General features: G+C 44.0%; 1 long non-coding RNA gene across 2 annotated transcripts; it reads right to left on the minus strand.

Moving 5' to 3' along the window:
* Positions 1-216: 216 nt before the first annotated feature.
* On the minus strand, positions 217-7,085 carry LOC309522405. Of its 2 annotated transcripts, XR_014215091.1 has the most exons (4): positions 6,981-7,020; positions 4,491-4,571; positions 2,142-2,200; positions 217-495 (listed from the first exon to the last, which is right to left on the minus strand). It is a non-coding gene; the product is annotated as an uncharacterized lncRNA (long non-coding RNA). The 2 variants fall into 2 exon arrangements; XR_014215090.1 differs by lacking the exon at positions 4,491-4,571 and having other exon boundaries at positions 6,981-7,085.
* Positions 7,086-8,069: the final 984 nt, after the last annotated feature.

An 8,069-nucleotide genomic window follows, 5' to 3' on the forward strand; every position in this document is an offset into this window, starting at 1 on the left:
GGGAATGGAAATCCATTTGAAATCCATGCAATAAATTTGTAGATGGGAATTACAGAACAATAATTTCCTAACATATTGCGGAATGAAATGTACATAATTTTGATTATTTGGGAACAGTAGGTGTCACTGTAATCATTAAACTGAAAGTAAATTTCTTCATAAAGTACATAGTTCCTTTTATATTCTCTATGGCCTGAGTTGATTTAAGAAGACCACCAGCTTGAGGGCCTTTATTTAGGCAATAAATATACATTTGTTCTTCATTTGTTTCATGAAGTCCATACACCGTTCTTCAAAGCAGTGCTTTGTGTAGTTAGCATGTTACTCTCCCTTAGTCTTTGGATTGCAATCTTGTGTCGCTGTTCATTCTACAGCTACTATCCATTTGTATTGTAGTTGTTGCAGTGGCGGCTCCAGAATAAAATATCGGCATGTGACACAGAAAGCGCAAAAGGCATTTCTGGAGCGGCCTTCTTTGTCCAGTATGTCAGGTTTCTGAAAGAAAACAGCAGTTATCAGTCAAATCAATGCTCCCATCCGAAACATATTTTCTCTGAATAAGTCCCTAATTTATTTTAACATAGGTATATTTCTTGCAGGCTTATTTACATTTCCAGTCTATGATTTCATTATAAAGCCTATTATTATTATTATTATTATTATTATTATTATTATTATACCTTCCCTTCCTTCCAAAGTAGCCTGTTGGCTGAGGGCCTTTATTTGGCATAAATGTTTGTTATTCCCTTTTTTAAATGAAGTCCAGACACCTTTCTTCAAGGTGCGGTTACATGCTGAAAGTACCTTTCCTTCAGGTGTGGTCCAGCAATGGAGAGGGAGGCTGGGGAGTAAACTAAGTTCATCGTCCCCCTTGGTTGCTGAGTATTTGCTTCTGCCTGGGCAGACTTATTTCTTCCTAATCATATGTGGGGAGGGAGGAATATTGCACTACCAGCAGTCGGTTGTGACTTGTGAGGGTAATAAGTGGGCTTTGAAAGCTGGGACGTTCCTGCTTCTGAGTTTCCCCTCATATTTTTAATAAGAGATTTGTGCCATGCTGATAACTTACTTAAGCAGAATGACAGCTACCGAAACATACAAAATTGCCTTCTATTGTTGACCCATCTAGTTCAGAATTGCTTACATGGACTGGACGAGGCCTTTCCAGGATGTCAGATAGAAGTATTTCCAAGCTTTACCTGAAAATGCTGAGGGTTGAAACTGAGAGTTTCTGTGTGCAAAGGACTTCCTCTGTCATTTTCTCTAGAAGTTAATTCTCCATCCCACACTGCATGCTTGGCATGCATTAAAAAAAAGGTAAAGGACCCCTGACAGTTAAGTCCATTCGCAGACTACTCTGGGATTGTGGTGCTCATCTCGCTTTACAGGCCGAGGGAGCCGATGTTTGTCCGCTTCCACAGTTTTTCCGGGTCATGTGGCCAGCATGACTAAGCCACTTCAGGTGAAACAAGAGCAGTGCATGGAAATGTTGTTTACCTTCCCGCCGGAGTGGTACCTATTTATCTACTTGCATTTTCAACATGCTTTCGAACTGCTAGGTTGGCAGGAGCTGGGACCAAGCAATGGGAGCTCACTCCGTCATGGGGATTCAAACCACTGACCTTCTGGTTTTTTTAAAATAAAATAATATTTATTGCTTTTACAACAATTTAAACACTACAAAAAAACAACAACAAAAAATACATTACAATACAAAGACACTACCTTACACTAAAACATTAAACTAACAAGACAAAACAAAAACAATTTAAAAACACATCAACAAAGAAAAGAAAAGAAATAAATAAATTTCAATGTCTTATCTTTCTTTCACATATTTCCATGACCTCCTCAAAACCTCCCTTTTTGTATTCCACTTCTATTAATTATTTCAGCAATTCCTTTCCATCTTCCCCTGTTTCCTGTCCTATAATTATCTTAACACATTCAACCTTATTTTTCTTTTAATACTCTATTAATCTATTTGTACTTAATTCCTTATAACCTTTCTACTAAAGCCATATCACTTCATTCCAAACCACTGACCTTCTGATCGGCAAGCCCAAGAGGCTCAGTGGTTTAGACCACAGCACCACCTGCATCCCTTGGCATGCATTAGGAGTGACTAAAAGTTCCCTCACCTTCCCTCTGGTGATCTTCGTTTTGTCATTTCCTGTTTCTTGCCATGAGCATGCACAACCTAGAGAGTTCAGAAAATGTGAAGGTCATTTCACTCATTTGCTTCTGTGTACTGGACATGTATTTATTTTTTAATGATGATTTATAACCTGCTCGTCATTAAATAGTTCAATCCCATAGTGGGGAAACAATTAAAAATATATATATACAGGGGGAAAAATACTTAAAAAATAAATGCAAAAATTACAGAATGCATACCAACAAATTCCATAAATAGCAAACAAACAAACAGCTCTGTCATAAAACAAACTAAACTAAACAGCAACTGAATGTACAATTAAAAGTACTTTACTAATTGTAAAGTGCATATTTGGTTTGTTTGGTGCTTTTTTGCACTACTGAGGCATTGCTTTTCTGCAGTTGTCTGGAAGTAGAACTGGGACTTAATATAGTGCAATGTTCAGTGCTATTTTTTCTAGAAAAAGAGGTTCTGGAACTCTCCGTGAACGCCTCCATTGTTCTCTTATAATGGCAATGGTGTCCACCTGAGAGGTGCCAGAACTGAGTTCCAGCGAGTTCCGGCTGAAAAAAAGCCCTGGCAATGTTGCCCAGAAATTAGTGATGGACAAGCTCCCCTCGGCTCACATCAGATTGGCAAAGAAAGCAATTGAGCTATTTATTTCCAAATGGTTACATAGCTCAGTTCATTGCTGAACCAGTCTGGGCAGCTGTTCAAGGCAGACCTCAGCAAGGAAAGGATTCAGCTTTGAAGAGTAGGCCCAAGAAAATTTGGAGTCAGAGCCATCAGCCCAACTCTTGTGGGGGATCCTCTTGGCCAAAAGGTCTGGCTTTGCAAAGCAACAGATAATATCTGCATTGCTTTCATAGGGAGCTGAACTCGAGAGTTGGCCCTGGAGAAAATGGAGTACGAAGACCTTGGACTATGAGGGTTCCCTGCAAAGGAGGTCTTTGACCCCTCACTCTCAGATTTCCTGGAATCAGTTCTTTCATTCCACGCTTCACCTAGCACCTTTGCTTCATACAGCCATCTAGCAAAGCAACAGATATTTCTCCAGGAGAGGCCAGCAGGGAAGGGGCAGCAGCATACACTGGGGGATATCTGGTAGGTAGGCTTTTGCCTCAAGTTCCAATTTACCCGAGAGCAGCTCTTTAGCTGGGAAGTCTTCTTCAGCTCAGATCCAAAGGGCTTCTAGTGCTCACCCATCCTTTAGGGCGGTGCTCCTCAAACATGGGTCTCTAGCTGCTTTTGGACTACAATTCCCACCATCCCTGACCACTGGACTTGCTAGCAAGGGATGATGGGAGTTGTAGTCCAAAACTGCTGGAGGCCCAAGTTTGGGAAACACTGCTTTAGGGCAGGGGTCAGCAACGTTTTTCAGCTATGGGCCGGTCCACCGTCCCTCAGACCATGTAGTGAGCCAGATTATATTGGGGGGGGGGAATAATGAACAAATTCCTATGCCCCACAAATAACCCAGAGCTGCATTTTAAATAAAAGGACACATTCAACTTATGTAAAAACATGCTGATTCCCAGACCTTCCATGGGCCGGATTGAGAAGGCGATTGGGCCACATCCGGCCCATGAACCTTAGGTTGCCTACCCCTGCTTTAGTGTGACCAATACTAAGCTCCATTTCCAGACCTTAGCCTGACCAGCAATGCTTGTTCTCATGGCCAAGATCCTTCTCTACTATTTACTCAGAATTAAACTCCATCAAAGCTGGGAGACAGATTCACCTCACTGCTTCAGTGGCAATACATCCTGAGAAGTGGCCCTGTGGGTTAAACCACAGAGCCTAGGACTTGTCGATCAGAAGGTTGGCGGTTCGAATCCCCGCGATGGGGTGAGCTCCCGTTGCTCTGTCCCTGCTCCTGCCAACCTAGCAGTTGGAAAGCACGTCAAAGTGCAAGTAGATAAATAGGTACTGCTCCGGCAGGAAGGTAAACGGCGTTTCCGTGCGCTGCTCTGGTTTTCCCAGAAGCGGCTTAGTCATGCTGGCCACATGACCCGGAAGCTGTATGCTGGCTCCCTTGGCCAATAAAGCGAGATGAGCGCCGCAACCCCAGAGTCAGCCATGACTGGACCTAATGGTCAGGGGTCACTTTACCTTTATCAAAGCTGGAAGACAGCTTCACCTCACTGCTTCAGTGGCAATACATCCTGAGATGTATGAAATGACAGCTCAAGGAATATTGCGAAGGAAATTACTGCTCTTTTAATTAACTGCTCATTTATTTGGATGTAAACAAGTCCTGGAAATGGAGGACTAATGGGGGACAATCTGGGGATGTGTGTGGGAGACTGTGTAAGTTGCCCCTTAGACGCACCTTGGGTGAAACAGCCCCTGCAGATAAACCCCAAGCACAGCATTCTCTTTGGGGAGACAATAAAAGCATAGCAGAAGTATCCTGCAAAGCAAGCAAGAAAGCCCAACTGCTATTCCTAGAATTGAAAAGCGAAGTGTTTGAACTGAGCCATGGCTAAAACCAGAAGCACCCAGATGCAGCGGTAAAGCTGGGAAAAGAGAGACAATTTCTCCTCGTTCTGCTTCGTGCTGGGCTCTAAGGTTAGCCAAATAATCCTTCTCCAGTTTTGACTTTTGTCAACTAGGCCTCTTCCAATTAAAACACAAAAAAACCTGAGGTTGCCTGAGAGACTCTCCGCAGGCAGCTTATTTCTCTCACATACAGGAGAGCTCCCATCAATCAGCCCCAGAGCTCCCTCTCATTTCTGCTGACTCCAACAACTGCTCAGCCGAGTCTCTGTGATAATGGGCCAACATCCAGCTCTGAGTGTGACTCACAAGTGACACGTCTCAAACGCCTTCAGAAAGGAACCTTGGATGCAGTGCAATTAACCTAGTCTATTCTTCATGCAACTTTTCAGTTACAGACTCGGACATACACTCGGATATGAAACTCATTGCTCAAAAGTATATCCTCCTGAAATCTCAGGACTTAATTGCAGACAATCTGTGCAACATTTAGGGTGGAATTGCCTCACAGAAAGTAAAGAGAGGATTTAAGGCAAAAACTAGTCATCATTCTGTATTACGCTCCAATACATAAATATCTTAAAATCTTGGTTATGTCTATTTCACTGAATCTTACAATCTCCAGTACTATATGAGTGTATACTTGATGTTCCCAAACTCCTCTTTTGGTTATTATCAGTAATGTCTGTTGCATCAATGTACTTCTTTACAGCTCCATGATATGGAAAGATTTGTCAAAGGTTATCCAGTGAACTTTATGGCTGAGCAGAGATTTTTAATCCAAAAAGGGTCTCTTAATCCATGACATCTTAAAAAGCAGAGACATCACCTTGCCAACAAAGGTCCGTATAGTTAAAGCTATGGTTTTCCCAGTAGTGATGTATGGAAGTGAGAGCTGGACCATTAAGAAGGCTGATCGCTGAAGAATTGATGCTTTTGAATTATGATGCTGGAGGAGACTCTTGAGAGTCCCATGGACTGCAAGAAGATCAAACATATCCATTCTGAAGGAAATCAGCCCTGAGTGCTCACTGGAAGGACAGGTCCTGAAGCTGAGACTCCACTACTTTGGCCACCTCATGAGAAAAGAAGACTCCCTGGAAAAGACCTTGATGTTGGGAAAGATGGAGGGCACAAGGAGAAGGGGACAGCAGAGGATGAGATGGTTGGACAGTGTTCTCGAAGCTACCAGCATGAGTTTGACCAAACTGCAGGAGGCAGTGGAAGACAGGAGTGCCTGGTGTGTTCTGGTCCATGGGGTCACGAAGAGTCGGACACGACTAAATGACTAAACAACAACAACAATCCATGACATCACAGATGACTATTTGGTGGAGAGATTTCACTTCCTAATGTGTGTATTCAGGATAATAATAAAGAATCTGAATCTCCGTTACATGTCCTAGGAACTCTTGCACATTCTGTAGTTGCACTAGGAAACCTCAGGTCTGCAATTAAATCTGGCTAACAATATCACCCCAGGCTAACAATATCACCTTCCCTTACAGGGTGATTACACTTATACTGTAATAAAAACCCCAAAAGAAGTTTGAAGAAAGCAGCAGTTCCCAGACCACACAGGAAGCACCTTTCATTTCTATTGCGAGAGATGGCTCTCTTCGTATCAATCAATCAATCAATCAATCAATCAATCAATCTTTATTGCGGTCAAAGACCAGGCAGCAAAATTAACAACAGCAACATACACTTCAGCTCTCTTAGTACTATTGGCACTAATTAAGGTGCTAGCATGTGATCTGGCATAGGTGCCGACTCCCTGGGGCCCGAGCACCCACAAAATTCTCCATGAAGGTCCTGGGCACCCACAACTTTCAGCACCAGGGCCATGCATGCTGCATGGCACCCACAGCCTTGGGCCCCCACAGTTGCAAGACCAAGCTGGCACTCCTGTGATCTGGAGCTTCACAAGCTCGGCTATATACCTGTCAGGGAACTGCCATCGGAGCTAGAGGCGGAGGGAAGGCTCCAGAGGGATGGCGGAGAGGGTCCCAGTAGGGAGAGAGGCAGCCCATCTGCTGGGGAAGGAAATCAGCGTAACACCAGTGGAGAAGGGGGGCAGATGGGGGAATCGGGGAGGAGGCTCCAAGACTCCTCACCGGAAACCAGCGGTAAGTGGGAACAAGAGAGAGTTCATCTTTTACCAGATCTTTCCACCACAGACATCTGCAAGCCACAGAATGACATTGAAACCCAGATCTCAGGAGATCTAGGAATTCTACACTACTAGTGCTTTTTTGCATGGCTTCAAGTTGCATTGGCTGCCATTTCAAAACACACATTTATTAAAAAAAACCTAAATCACCTTTTTGCAGCCATCGTTCTCCATCTGCTGCTCCTTGAACTCTTCCTTTTTTAACTAAAAGGGCTCCTTCATCTTGTTCATTACATGGTCCCTGGTTGGCTGATGTCACAGCGCCACATAGGATGAAGTCATTGAAGACATACAAAGCCATCCTATTGTCTTCACTCTGAATGGGGGAGGGGGAGACATAGCCCCATTGCCCAGGCAACCAGGTCAACTCCCCTGTCTTTCCCTGCTCTTCTGGTAGCTTCATGGCCTACCTGTGTCATCTAGCAGTGCTTTTCACCCTGCTTCACGTTTACTTCCTTGGAGTTACTATGACAAGCTGGAGATGTGCACCAGCTTATGTCCTGCCTTCCCTCACATCAGCTATATCCTTGCATATAGATTTGCAACTTTTTGTGGGGCAAACTGAAAGGGGTGTCTTGGACACAGGGAAGGATATTCCCCTAACTTCCCCCTGTTCTAGGCTAATCACCAGCCAATATTTGGCCAAAAAGTTCAGCCCACAGAAGTAAAAATGGCGTAGGTGCCGGTTTCACAACACCACAGAATAAAATCAATCAGTCAAAGCCAGTTCTCAGCATTTTGTCACTCTCAATGTTCCATCAGATGCTAGATCACAAAGAAAGTGGCCTTGAGATGATGACATTTGTAACCCACCCATCTGACTGGGTTGGCCCAGCCACTCTGGGCAGCTTCCAGCATATACAAAAACATAATAAAACATTAAAAACTTCCCAATACAGGGCTGCCTTCAGATGTCTACTAAAGGTTGTATAGCTACTTGTCTCCTTGACATCTCATGGAAGGGCATCTCACTGGGAGGGTGCCACTACCAAGAAGGCCCTCTGCCTGGTTCCCTGCAACTTCACTTCTCGTAGTGAGGGAACCAGTAGAAGAACCTTGGAGGTGGACCTCAGTGTCCGGGCTTGATGATGGGGGGTGGAGACGCTCTGTCAGGAATACAGGGCAGAGGCTGTTTAGGGCTTTAAAAGTCAGCACCAGCACTTTGAATTGTACTCAGAAACATACTAGGAGCCAGTGTAGGTCTTTCAGAACTGGTGTTATATGGTCCTGGCGGCTGCT

Source organism: Podarcis vaucheri, assembly GCF_965113315.1.
Source record: "Podarcis vaucheri genome assembly, chromosome: 17".
In the NCBI taxonomy this organism is placed as follows: Eukaryota; Metazoa; Chordata; class Lepidosauria; order Squamata; family Lacertidae; genus Podarcis; species Podarcis vaucheri.